This window comes from Manduca sexta, chromosome 14, assembly GCF_014839805.1.
Source record: "Manduca sexta isolate Smith_Timp_Sample1 chromosome 14, JHU_Msex_v1.0, whole genome shotgun sequence".
In the NCBI taxonomy this organism is placed as follows: Eukaryota; Metazoa; Arthropoda; class Insecta; order Lepidoptera; family Sphingidae; genus Manduca; species Manduca sexta.
The window spans coordinates 9,150,920-9,165,024 of record NC_051128.1 but is presented as its reverse complement, the minus strand read 5'-3'; the positions used below and the strand labels follow the sequence as shown (position 1 = coordinate 9,165,024).

At 33.2% G+C, this 14,105-nt stretch overlaps 1 protein-coding gene across 1 annotated transcript in view; it reads left to right on the top strand.

Moving 5' to 3' along the window:
* Positions 1 to 10,772: 10,772 nt before the first annotated feature.
* The window catches only part of LOC115445226 (matrix metalloproteinase-2), a 146,192-nt gene continuing 142,859 nt past the window's right edge, over positions 10,773 to 14,105 (top strand). The window contains exon 1 of the mRNA XM_030171436.2: positions 10,773 to 11,205. The gene's annotated coding sequence lies outside the window, so the exon portion shown is untranslated. The remainder of the gene's footprint in view (positions 11,206 to 14,105) is intronic.

Below are 14,105 nucleotides of genomic sequence, written 5' to 3'. Positions count from 1 at the left end.
CTAGTTTAGTTTATGTTGTCGATACATTATCGGGCGCAGGATGTCGGGACGTCGGGTCGACGTTCTGACAGACCGTAGCTAATTGTTACAAATTGTGTTATGATATGCATTGTCCTTTATTTGCGAATACGTTTTGCGTTATTTTCGCACAGGAATATTCAATTAATGTGACTAATAATGCAGACTGGGTTAGTGAGTTGGCTTAAAATTTATATGAACAATAATAATTATCATTGGGTATCAATGACTTTGCGCTTTTGCAATGATTTCGATGAGATGTATGTATATATATCTCCAAAAATAGTAAGTGATTTGGAATTGAGAATGTTTTTCGTGACTCAGTGTGCTTGCATATTTCGATTGCAAATATCACTGCAAATGATAAAGAATCGATTTGTTTATCCTCGCTATTTTTGAATTACTTACACTCTACTACTATTCAAGTTACTTTATAGTTAGTTTCTAGAAGTTCCACTATAATTGTAATCTTTCTTCCACCTTCTTTCCTTTTGATTTCTTCTTATTTATTATAATAATAAATACTCGTTATTTTACTACAACTTGCCATTTAAAGGTATTGTCACGCTACGAAATGTTTTAAAAGTTCCTATACTAAGAGAGTTCTTCGACCCTCTAAATTCCCCTTTCAGTGATTTATTAGGTCAGAACCTTTTTAAATTGTCGAACTTTTAATCCTACGAGCATTTTGATACTCTTAAAAATAGGGGTGTAAAAATAACAAATAAAAAAATATTAGTGCAAAATATTTACACGTAACGTACTTAAATATTATTTTTTCTTTCACATGTAACTCTAAAACTAACCGCTTTAAATTTAAACTATGTTTATAAGTCAATTTAATTCAATATTTTTTTTATTGTGGTACAGGTACATGAGCTATTAAATTAGAAAACGGGCATACTTGTGACATCTTATAAACACCAGAAATAACGCATACAGACAAATAAAATTTTAAGTACCTATTCCTGGTCGGTCCTTTGATATCTTCAGAGTTCCCTATAACATTGCACAAATAGTTGCCTTTTTTAAATGTGTAAAATATTTTTTTTAATTAATCAATAATTTAATTAGTTAATAGGAATAACATCCAATACGATATATTGAATTACCTTTATTTGTACTAGGTAGTAAGTCTGTCATGTGCGAAATTCCCGTTAGAACATGTATCACTCAAATATATTGTTTCTATTTTTTTCTGCCAAGCAATCAATTTGTTCCGCTTTGAAGTTCAAAATTTTAATAAAAATAAAGTGTAATTAATTAGAGGATTCATCATCAATTTTGATAAACTTAATCAAAAACTATGAATTTTATTTCCAATTAAACGTGCTTGTCATTTGATATGGTTTTTATTGGAAACAACACGCACATTTTATTTGATTTCTAATTTAATACTAAAATCGATGATAAAATTTATTGCACTAAAATTCTTAAAGATAACTGTAAATTACTGGATATCTAGGCTTTGATAATTAACTACAGTCACATCCTAGAAAGACCTAGACTTTACCACATAATAAGAAATAACGGAAGCTAAATAGTCCTATTTCAGCAATAGACTAAACAAGATATCACCATATTGTGTTTAATGAATCATCACAGTTGATTTCGCAGTCATTAATCTAAACTATTAAAAGAAGAAAAAAACGGGTTTACAGTTCTCAGAACGGGTTCAGAACACCAAAGTTCAAGTTATTTATCGATATCTGATATCGAAATAATTAAGTGTTGTGGTTTTCATAAACAATGTTATCAAAAGCTTTATGCTTTGTTTACTCATGTTTTACATTTCTTTTCAATAAATTTAACTCTGTTTTTCTTTAGAAGTTCGGTTGCTAAAAACACTAAAGAATAAATTAACGTTAAAAGAATTAGAATATTGAATAAAAAAAGCAATATTCCTAATAGTTCTCATTTACTAAGGGTTTAAACAAAGTAATACGATGAATAACAAATGCAATTAATTTTATTTTAATAGTTTTTTACAATTAAGAAGCGATTGACTATAGCTTTCATTGATTATTTTTTCATCAACTTACGATATTTTTCTTTAATTTGCTATTTTCAAAGATCTTTTATTCAGAGATATATTTCATTCAGATATCGTAATATAAAAAATCGATATTAAATTTGCCGATAGCAGAACTTTAAAATGAGTTTCTTTGTAGATATGCACTCTTTACAATGTAGTCGTGGATATGTTTGAGCCAATTAATGAACTGCAGTTTTCGCGATGGGTCGCAGTATACCTGGATGTTTGGCGGCGTAGAAGGATTATTAATTATTAGAGACGTACGTCATGAATTTCATTAGATCTATTCAACGTGTAGGAACGCGTCCAGTAGCTCTTTTGTCCTATACTTTCCTTAAACCAATAATCGTTCCATAGAGTCCCCGTTTCAGCTTATGCATCTCAAGAACTTGAGGATTCATATTTATACAATCGACGATAATCTTTCTTTGATGTTTGGTTCTCCCAGGATTAAAAGGTTGATGCGGTACGCGATCCACGGGTTCTTGAAAAGGCGTCTCTAACACCACATTTCTAAAGCGTCGATTTTGCGTCTGTCTTGCATCTTCAGCGTCCAAGTCTCAGCTCCATATTGAAACATTGGAAAAACCAGTTACCTCATTAATCGAACCTCAATATTTCTGGTTATGCTGCGACCATTTCTGACTTTTTACTTCTGGCTAGATTTTTTATTGAAGATCTAATCATGGCGCAGCGTCTTCGGATCTCATCTTCGCAACCCTCGATGTTGGTGTAGTGGAACCTAGATATACCTAATTCCCTACTACTTCATATCTCGTTATATTTTGAACATCATGCTCGTTGTTTTCAATTCCATTATGATTTTATACCGATCAATAAAGAGCACTAAAAAGAAAACTAAAATATAAAAAAAAGACAAAATTATAAAACTAATTTTGTTTTAATAAGCACTAAAGTGAGCACTATCATACAATAATGAATGTAGGTACGGTAAAATATTTTTGTCAGTTTTATTGAATTGAAAACTGATTCTGTTATGATTAATTTAAACCAATTTGATCATTGATTTTGATCGTAGGACCAACAGCTCATCATTTTAAAACTGTGACAACAAACATCGTTATATAAGGTGTAAGGAATTTGTATTACAGCCCACATATCATGACTATATTGGATACCACGTATTCGCTCAACAAAAGTAAAGGTGTGAACATTCGTTATCTTTAACGGTACGTTATGTAAACAAATGCTAAATTAAATTATACTGTTATCTCTGTAAGAAATCAGTCAGTCATAAATATCGTGTATAAGAATGAAAAAAACTCGCATTATGATTTTTGTTATTTTTGGTGACTAAGTTAAACTTATACACCTTTTATGCAACTATTTACGTTTATTATGCGGTTCGTCAAACTCTGAATTAGTAGGTAGCAATAGTAATTATGCTCTATTTTTATTTGATGGCTTGACATAAAGTCATTTTGATCCACGCGTGCACCTCGTCAGTGGTCGCTGCGCCGCGGCGGTGCGGCGTGGCGCCGTGTACTAATCATTTAAGAGCAACATAATTTCATCACTGCAATAAATGTCAGCTCTAACCACCTATTGTTAGGAGAGAAGCGCTTTAAAGTAAGTTTTTTTTTCATATAACCGAAAATAGGAAAACAAAATAAGTAACTGATGGGTAGTCAGTAAAAACTATCGTCTAATGCTTACGCTACTCAAGGAATTGAGGGTGCGTTTTCTGAATTTTCAAATTCAAGATGAAATTACGTAAGGGATTTGATGAGTCTTTTAAAGATCGACTGATAAAACGCAATAGGGAGGTTGCACCTTCACGGCGGTTATTACATTATTTTGGGACAGTGCAGCGGTTAAAATAAATACCTTAAATGCTTGCCACGATTTTTTGGGTTCCATATCTAAAAGGGAACCCTTATAGGATCACTTTGTTGTCTATCTGTCTGTCTATTAAGACCCTTTTCTCACAAACGCGTAGTGATATGAAGTGAAATATATCAAATACTGGTGTCTACAGTCCCACTCTTTGAAAAATTAAACTTTTTAGTCAACGTGATCAAAAGATATGACCGATTATGTCACATATTTTGCTATTCCACACGGGAATCAACACTAATAGTACTTTCTGTTGAACAAGAATCATAATATTTTGTCAAGAAGCAATTTCTTAGAGTAGATGTAAAGGATAAAAAACCTGAAATCTGTAAATATGTACTTTACTAACAAAAAAAAAAAACGAATTTATTTTTTCTTGCGTTTGGTGCACTTACCGTGTCTAGCAATCGAACGGCAAAGTTGAGTGTTCCAAATTTGAACTTATATGCCTACATACCTTACCTTCAATTTTGTACAGAACCCTCGGTGTGAAATTCCAACTCACACTTGTCCATATTTTTTAACAATAATTGCAGTCGACATTCTCTGAAAGTCGGTATTTGTGTACAATAACTAATAAAAAAATAATAATATTTGTAAAAAAATGGTTATAAAAGAGATGCTACTTTCATGTGATTTCGGTGTTGGTAACTAATAATATTCTCTGATAATAAATGGTGTACAGTACAGTTTAAGTCTATTTATTTTGGTGAATAAGCCAAATCTATTTAGCTTGAACGAATATTTGTATTGTCATCTTAATAAATAAGTCTTAGCAAAGGTTTAGGCTAACATTGCTCGAATTAATATATACCTAGCGTGACCCATACGAACAAAGATGATTCACTATACATTTTCACACTATTATATCAATTATATTATGTAGCACGTAGCTTCTTAATATATAAGCTAGTAATATATATATATATATATATATATTACTAGCTTATATATATATAATATATATATATATATATATATTATATATATATATATATATATATATTACTAGCTTCCGCCCGCAGCTTCGCCCGCGTGGATTTCGGGTTTCAAAAATGGAGAAGGTGCTCAATTTGTCGGGATGTTTTTTTACATAATTTATGGTGGTATGCAGGTGGTCCGATTGTCCGGTCAGGGTCTGATGATGGGATCCTGGTGAAATCGAAGGAACTTTTAACCATTAAGGTTGCACACGAAATGACGGAAGCTTAAACCCGTTTTCCCAACATTTTCCATCACTGCTATGCTCCTATTAATTGTAGCGTGATGAAAATTATACTATAACCAGCTCAGGAGTATGTAAAATAATTGTACCAAGTTAAGTTAAAATCCGTCGAGTAGTTTTTGTTTCTAAAATTTTACTAATTGCATTTTTGGCATCAGTATCGATCCGTAATCACCCCCAGTTATTTTGGAAATATATTTCATGTACAGAATTGACCTCTCTACAGATTTATTATAAGTATAGATATGCAAAAGTAGCTCAAAAATTGTCCATAACGAAAACATGCATTTTAAAGTAAAACAAAAGAAATAATATCGTGAAGCCAACCAAATAACTAATGATATATTAAATTTTGTGACTGTTCAATTTAGTCGGGTCCGCGATATCACTTTTGTTGAGTTTCAGAACGCGACATTACATTATTATATTCTGTGCTCCAACGCACACTGCTTTGATGTTAGGAACACACCTACATTGCTTAGACAACAGTGAACTTTATACAATAGCAATAAAGCTCAAATTGACTCTACGTATTAGTTAGAAAACGTTTGTATGGGAAATAGAAAAATGCTGTTTTCAGGATTTTCCCGGCAATTATTCGAATTTTTCTCACCTTTTAAACCTTCCCTAGACCTCCACGAATAATTCAAGACCAAGATAAGATAAATCCGTTCAGCCGTTCTCGAGTTTTAGCGAGACTAACGAACAGCAATTCATTTTTATATATATAGATATATATTAATTTTAATTATGCATGATTTAATAACTTACAAATAAATAAGTCACACGTTAACAATTTTATTTGTCGTTTGGGGAAAATGCATTTTTGAGGATAAGATACATTTATATAATATAGGTAAATTATAAATATGTTGCTAGATTTTGTCCGTGGCTCCTCCCGAGCAAACGACTTTACTCGAAATAACACTCCCATTGTGTGGTTTTCTGGAAAAAAATATGTTTATTTTATGTTAATCTAAGGCATGATCTAGCTGTGTAAAAAAGTTTACTCAGTTCCATTGTGAAGTTTCAGCGTTTACCGAACATGAGAAATCAAACGATTAGAATGTTATATCGTTACTGTGCATTGAATTACTATTATCTACCTACTATATTAGCTATAATTACTACAAGATAGTAGTTTTAATAACACGTATATCTAATTATTTGTTTAATAACAATAGATAATTTAAAAAATAACCATCTTCAATTTGTAGAGTGGATCCAAGTTGTCCAAAGGGCATGCTCCATGATCTAGAGGCTTACATGTTGTAAGTCACGTTATAATCGACGCCTGCGCAGTCGGCTGGCACAGTCACGTACATCTCCTAATTGGATTAACCTACACCGAATGCATTATTTTCATATACAAAATAATATAATTCAACTTTAAAATGCAAGTGCGGCGATAGCCTAGTTGGGTGTGGAACGGACTGCCAAGACGAATGTCCGCAGGTTCAAATCCCAAAATCATATGTGTATTCTTTGTGAATTTATCGTTCGTTTTAACGGTGGAGGAAAACATCGTTAGGAAACCTGCACATCTGAGAAGTTCTCTATAGGAATTTCGAAGGGGTGTGAAGTCTACCAATCCGCACTAGGCCAGCGTGGTGGACTAAGGCCTAATCCCTCTCAGTATTAGAGTAGGCCCGTGCTCTGCTGTGGGCAAGTATATAATACAGGGCTGATATTATTATTATTATACGTATATTTAAAATACAAGCTATAACCTGATAAACCACATTTATGGTGAAACACAAAGATTACTTAATGAATTATAATTTATATGGAAAAAGTTACATCATAATTTTGTAATACCATATAGAGTGGGTGCATACCCATACCTATTCGTAAATTACAGTCATTGATTCAGGAATCCTTTATTAGAATATAAAATACCCACATTGTGCGTCATAAAATATTTATCATATCATTTTGGTTTCACACCTTATATGTTATAACATAATGCAGGAAACTGATACATTTAAACATAGTCAGTCTTACTTATAAACTTGTTATAGAGTTAAGAGGCGGTTAAGAATTATTTAAACAGCTGTCAAAAACGTCAACGGTTCCTAGTTTAAACCCACTTAAGAGGCAAGATGGCGGGTTTTGACTTACAGCTGATCGAGTAAATTTATGTTTTGAGGTAAAATAAATATTATTGTAAAGGTGGAGTATTGTGATTTTTATCAAAAACGGATTTCGAAAATTATAATTTACTCTGATGTAAACTTCAATATGTATTGTTGGTAATTGTTGTAGTCCAAGTTATTAAGTTAGAAAAAGTTAGCACTGATTATAAGATTAAGAGCAGTTTAGTCAAAATGTAACAAAGCATAGCTATGCAAATTTTTTAGAAAACTGAATTAACCTATAACTTGCCAGCGTAGTCACAATCTTAATATCATAAAATATAGGTTTCGATTTGCAAATGAAGATAAATCAATTATATATAGCTTAGATTTTCATTGTGTGCGTAAAATATTTTTTTCTGTGTTTTTTTAATCACACCTCTGGTCTAGTTGCAGCAAAGTCATGGTTTTTTTTTTTGGGAACTGACGCGGATATCACTAGGGGTACCATGCTAACGGTGTACAAGCGATCCCCCGGCTTAGCAACCACGGCAGCTCCAATGAAGATTTGGTGGGCCCTACCGCTATCACTGATGGTGCCAGCGGACGGTACGCTGGCAACCCGCAGCTAATCAGTCACGGGGCCCGGGAGGAAGAAGGGAGGGGACAGAGGGAAGGAAGAGGAGAGGAAGGAGTAGGAGTTTGTTAGGATGGTTGGAAAGGAGAGGGAGGGAAGATGTCCGCAAACCCTTATAGGCCTCAATGTGTACTTGGCAACCAAGAGGTATTCACATTACACTATGTGCCTAGGGTCGCGGCATAAAGTTCCCCCGTGCAGAAGGTCATGGGTTCGATCTCCACTTCGGATAACACTTGTGATTTTTCTAACACGATTTGCTCCGTATTGGATCCTTTAAAGGATTTAACGCCAGGCCAGTGGTTAACTAAACCCAACTGTTTCTGCAATTTTCGGAACATTAGTGGAACACTGAAATGCGCCGACTTCACAATACGTATAAATGGAAATCGTTTATTTTTTTATCACTGTTATATCATTTAGTTCCTCGCATTAAACAATAAAAGAATAAAACAAAACATTGATTAAATGATAACAAAATCAACAATTGGGTCATCGGATCATCCGTGATAACTAATATCTTTATATAGCAGGAGAATTCAACATCCAATTCCGGCTTCTAACAAATTTAAACCTATGAATTAGAAAACAAGTAAAGTTGTACCTTCAGTAAGTGTGCTACCGGGGAGTCAGGATATGCTGCAATATTAGCTAAGTAAGAAACAAGCCCAAAGCTGCCTTCAGTCACTCGCTTCACCACCATCATCCGGTACCGATTGCGCCGGCGCACTCAAAATTCACCAAATAAACTACAGCGAAATTTACAAATATATTAATTATAATAAAACTGAACGCAGAGATTATCAGATATTGGAGCACTATAAAACGTTAGATATATTTGTCGTAGGTATTATCGGTTATTACCCTCTATAATTAATGTCCACAGTTCTGCTCATAAAGAGTTCATCAAAAATACGCAGAATCAGAGAATTAATTAATTTTCCGTGTACAAGAGTGTTCAATGTACAATGTTTTAATACGTCACACAATATTATGCCGGTATAGTTTTATCGCTCATTACTGTTTGAGTTTATAGAATTGGTGGATTACTTATTGCATTTCAAAAGAAATGTGACTGATTTTAGGAAGTCCTGATATTAAAGGAAACCAATTGTGTGTGTATGTGTTGTAATTTGCTTTATTATATGCCTATTCATCGACAGGCACAGGATGTCCACTGCTGAAGATAGGCCTCTCCCAAAGCTACGTATTACGACATAATAATATTGTTACATTAATACGAATTGGCGTGTTATATTTTACTGAATAAAAATAACATTTTTGAACAATAACTTTAATATGTTTGGCTGTGCAGTAGAATAACATTATTAACGTTTTTATAATATTATAATACATACGTTATTTAAATCTAACATATTTATCCCAGACACTAGTATGTCTAGAACAATAGAGACAACACGTCCCGAATTCATATCAAGTAGGTACAATATGATTATTGATTAAATATGTCCATATCAATGATTGCCTAATGCAATTTATAATCTTTTAACGTATTGCCACTTCCAGACAAAGAAATATCTGATGGATCCTTGCAAAATACCATCAATTTAATGATTTAGTATTATTCTTGTGGACTCTGTGAGAATGTCGGGTGGCTCCTGTGGATTCGGGGAATGTCAAAGCTTATCAAAATTAGGTTGCAGGTGTTGCAGGATTTTGGTAGAGATACCACGAAGTATGTATAATGAAGGGGCATAATTAATAAAATTACTTCACGAGGCGAGTCTTCAGGTTCTTATTTGATAGTATTTTTACGATCGGATTGGGGTGTTCGGTTAAAACTCTTTTTCGTTGCAATTATTACACTAGGCAAGAAAAACACGCAAGGTTGTCGCATTCTGGGATTAGCCCATGTATATGCAGTTTCGAAAAGACATATAATAATTATGTTGACTAGAGAGATAATCATTTCTCGTCAATTGGCACTCATTCTCGATTCCACTCCACTTACTACCAGGCGTAGTGGAGTCACTTTGCCTGTATAAAACAAAAATAACAAATATAATTGTCATTTCATATTGTTTAATCAGGTGTATTCGGTTTCTGGTATATAGTTCATGCTATCTGATCGATTCAAAAATATATCCGAATATCAAAATATGATGGCCCAATCATTTTACTTATTGCTAAAATTAATCTTTCGGTGTCTTAAATTATTCACCTAAAATAAAATTAAGGATTCCAACAAAGCATTCGTTTTGCAAATTGACTCATACGTAGATGCTTTATTAACCAAGAAAAATAGGTTATGATCTATTACGGGACACATTAATGGCGGATTGTTTAGATGAGCGTTGCAATCTAAATATTCTAAACCAACTCACGTCTAGCCCAGATGTTCTTTGAAAACGAATCTAGTCTCAAGTGAGTCTAGACGCCGCTCCTGGGGAACTAGAATATAACCTTTTCACGATAACAAACGAGGAAGACTCCAATTTTACTAAAACTCCTTAACCGTTGCAAAAACAAATCGAAAGGTATTATTTTTAGAAATTTATTCTCGAACTTTTATTTATCACCGATATTTTCGGTGGAGCGCTAATTGCATGCATTGTAACACGGAATTACCCACTAATAATTCCCATCCAAACTCGGCGAGCACAAAGAGCATACTAAGCTGCCACAGTCTGCTATAAAACAAAGGCGACCACACAAAAAACTGAAAAAAAATTAATCAAACAGAATTGTTCTTGTACGCATTTCATTGTGTGCCGACAATAATAACCCGAAAAGCTATACTCGCATTTACGCACTCCAGACGAAGCACACATGGAACAAACAGCGCTGCATGCACTAAAAGTTAGTTAAGTTCACTCCTATAATGGGTACAAGAAAGGGACGAAATACGCAACGTCGGTGTACATACACACATAACGGGTCGAGCACCGTTTCGTCGACTCGAGCAGCAGGCAGTAGCTCGCGCGTGCTCGCCGTGGACGCAGCCCGAGCGTTTCGCTCATGGACACTGTTTATTTTGTTTTACGAAATAATAATACGTAAAATTAATCGTATTTCCAAAGAAACAGTGATTTTTTTAGTCGCATACTGTACGATTTATGTTTATGAGCACGTGTTTTACTCATTTTTATGTTAAACTTATCGATTTGTCGTAACTCTTAACCGAATTAGCCGCTCCAACATTTTCGACTACGAATTCGTTCGACACAAAGTCGCGGTGTGTATTCTGAAAAGTTGTCAGTGCTTTCAGTGTTTGCTGTGTAAGCTCGTACTGTCCCTTTCTACTGTTACGAAAGGGAAAGGAAGGCCAGATTGCACGGTGAAAATTGTTCTGTTTTTCATAATTTTCTTTGCCATGCGTTGAAAGGATTAAGAAATCGTAAGTTGTTTGTTTACTTTTGCGTTAAGCTCCTTTTTTGTTGCCATTTGTTGTTTACGTGCTAATTTTTATTTCCTTTATGAACATATCTATGTAATTAGTTAACATTTATGTATACAGTTCGTTGAAATGTATAATACACTGGAGAGTTCGCCATCCCTGTTATGATTTATTTGTAGATCAACCTCGGTCATGTAGACGCCTCTAATTAGACTTCACTGTGTTTATAAATAGTTTCCACTTAGTCCTCACTTGCATCTTACTCGGCAAGTGTTATCTTCACGTGAACACATTTAACATTGAATGCTAGAAGACTTTGTGTAATATATAAAGTATATATTCATATTTACGAACCGTTATTTAAAACTCTCTACTTTTCCAATATTTGCGTTGCATCTGAGTAATATTTAGGCAGGCAATTAGCAAATACTCGTTATATTGATTTGATTGTAATTTGGACGGTAATAGAAGTATTTTCGAGTTATATTTAAGTAAAGTAATGAAACTGTGTACTAAAATATTGTTTGCCCATTCATCTTCCTCGATATTGGTAACTCCCCTTGCCCTATTGTTGTTTAAGCTTCCTGGTTATTATTACAAAGGGGACATTTTATGTTGCACTTCGTTCCAAAACAAATGATAGATGTATTTTAGATTTAAAAACACTTTTATTCATTTTTTTAGTTAGGGTTTGTTTAAACGATTTATAATTTAAAAACTCTAGGTACCTAAAACATCGAAGTCGGTGTGTAACAGCTTTTTCAAAACAACTACTTTATATATAATATAGTATCGAAGTATAGTCACTCCAAAACGCATAATTTGCGAAACTATGTATAAAATGTTTTATTTGTACTTTTGCTTACTTCTAATAGACTTATGTTAAGTATTAGATTCTATCTTATTAAAGATAATTTTATTATATTTTTTCTGGCTAATGGAAAATTTTATTTGGCTGTCGGTTTTTGCGTGCATACAAGATGTCAACAGCTGACGCCAGTGGTCCCCCACGCTGAGACCTTTATTCCGCGAATCGAATTGTGCAATCGATTTTTTTGTGTCCTACCTACAGAAATTCATTTTGATAATAAATATTTTACGATCTATTCAATTTTTGCAATTATTTTTGAATAGATTTGGTTTTAAACACAGACATAATTTTCTAAATGAAAATTATTTCAACCATAAAAATAGTTCCTATTATTTTTGGCCTTTTGAATGTCTTTTATGTATTTTTCTTATAATAATTTTGCATGTCGTATTTATAACATATTTATATTAATATTTATGTTATTAAATATTATATTAGGGCAATATAAAAGTTTTTTCAAAGTTGCATGGTTGAACTAATATCTCCTACTAGATAGCTTGAGCAACATTGTGGGTTGCGTTAGTCCGGTGGGCGCTAGATTGCTTTGCACATTGTCGGTTTGAAATAACCCAGTGGATGCGATTTTCCCATCATATACCTACTATTAAATATAATTTAAGAGCCATTACTCTCAATTTTCATCATTTTAGCTTAGTCTAGAAATTATCTTACCGTTATTTTTTGTTTGTTTAACTATTACCGTTTCTCATAAATGGAAATACTTTGGATTTGTCCTGTCCATAATAAGGGGAATTGATTTTATAATTCAATATACCTAGGTAAATAAATAAGTAAATATAATTTCCTCATAATTGTTGACTTTAAGTTTATCAGCTTGGTGGCGCAGTAGCAATGCATGCGCAGCGCGACTACCGCTCTGGGGTCTCAGGTTCGAATACCCAGGTCGGGCAGTGACATTGACTTTTTTTACTCAATATCAGACCAGAGTCTATTATTTCTACCCGACATGGCCATAGGTTCGCCCCTATAACATCGTGGGATGGACCACACACGGCGAAAAATAGGTGCCTTAGTAGGCACCTCTGCCTATCACTCTAGGTGCAAATTCGTGATGTGTGTTTTGCTTAGGAAGAACTTTTAATAAGCTCTTCAGTTTACAGTCTGTAGTAGAGTCTAATTTCATTATTCAAGACATTAGCAATTTTTTTAATACACTCCTTTATCTATATACATATAAAATATATTTGAAAACGTATCACTTACTAATTAGCATAAGTAAATTCAGACATTTACGAGAACATCTCTTGATAATATAAAGAACACAGGCGTGAAATTAAAACCTTATTCCGTTAAAGCTTAAAACTGTTGTGTCTGGTGGCTTCCCACTAACTTCCCCGACCCAATCTTCTCTTACAAGACATTCCTTGCATAGATAAAGTCCCGATAAAGTTTTACTTTAACTCACAATTAACTATGAATATTTAAACTGGTATAACCAGTTGGGATTACAACCTACGCCTTCGGACGTTGCAGTTATCTGCCTGGACCTACTTTTTCATTGATTAAAACGTTTTAGAATTTGTAATACCATTTTAGCGATAAACTCTAATTCCCATCCGGAGTAGAGATTTTAGGCAGTTTTTTATAACATTGACTTTATGGCCTCAATTTGACAAATGTGATTAGTCTGTTACATTGTTATCTATTTTTTATTTTTTTACTAGTCCTATTTAAATGTTTTAAATAAAGCTTATACGTATAATTATATTTTGCCTCGTAATAATGTGTAGTGTGTATTCTAGTTAAAGATGATTTATTAAGTGTGTAACTATCTTTATATCTACTGTATCTCTAAAAAGCAATTTTAAAATATTTTTGTTTATAAAACACAATACGTTTTAATGTTTTCCAAACATAATTAATGTTAGGTAAATAACATGTAACATTGCAATATTTATATAAAATATGTAGGTCAGAATCTGAGTGTGTTTCTTGCGTGAAAAGTGAGTTTTTTAAACTTGCGTTTTTAAGTACGACATTCACTCTTATAATTTATATTTATTGAAAA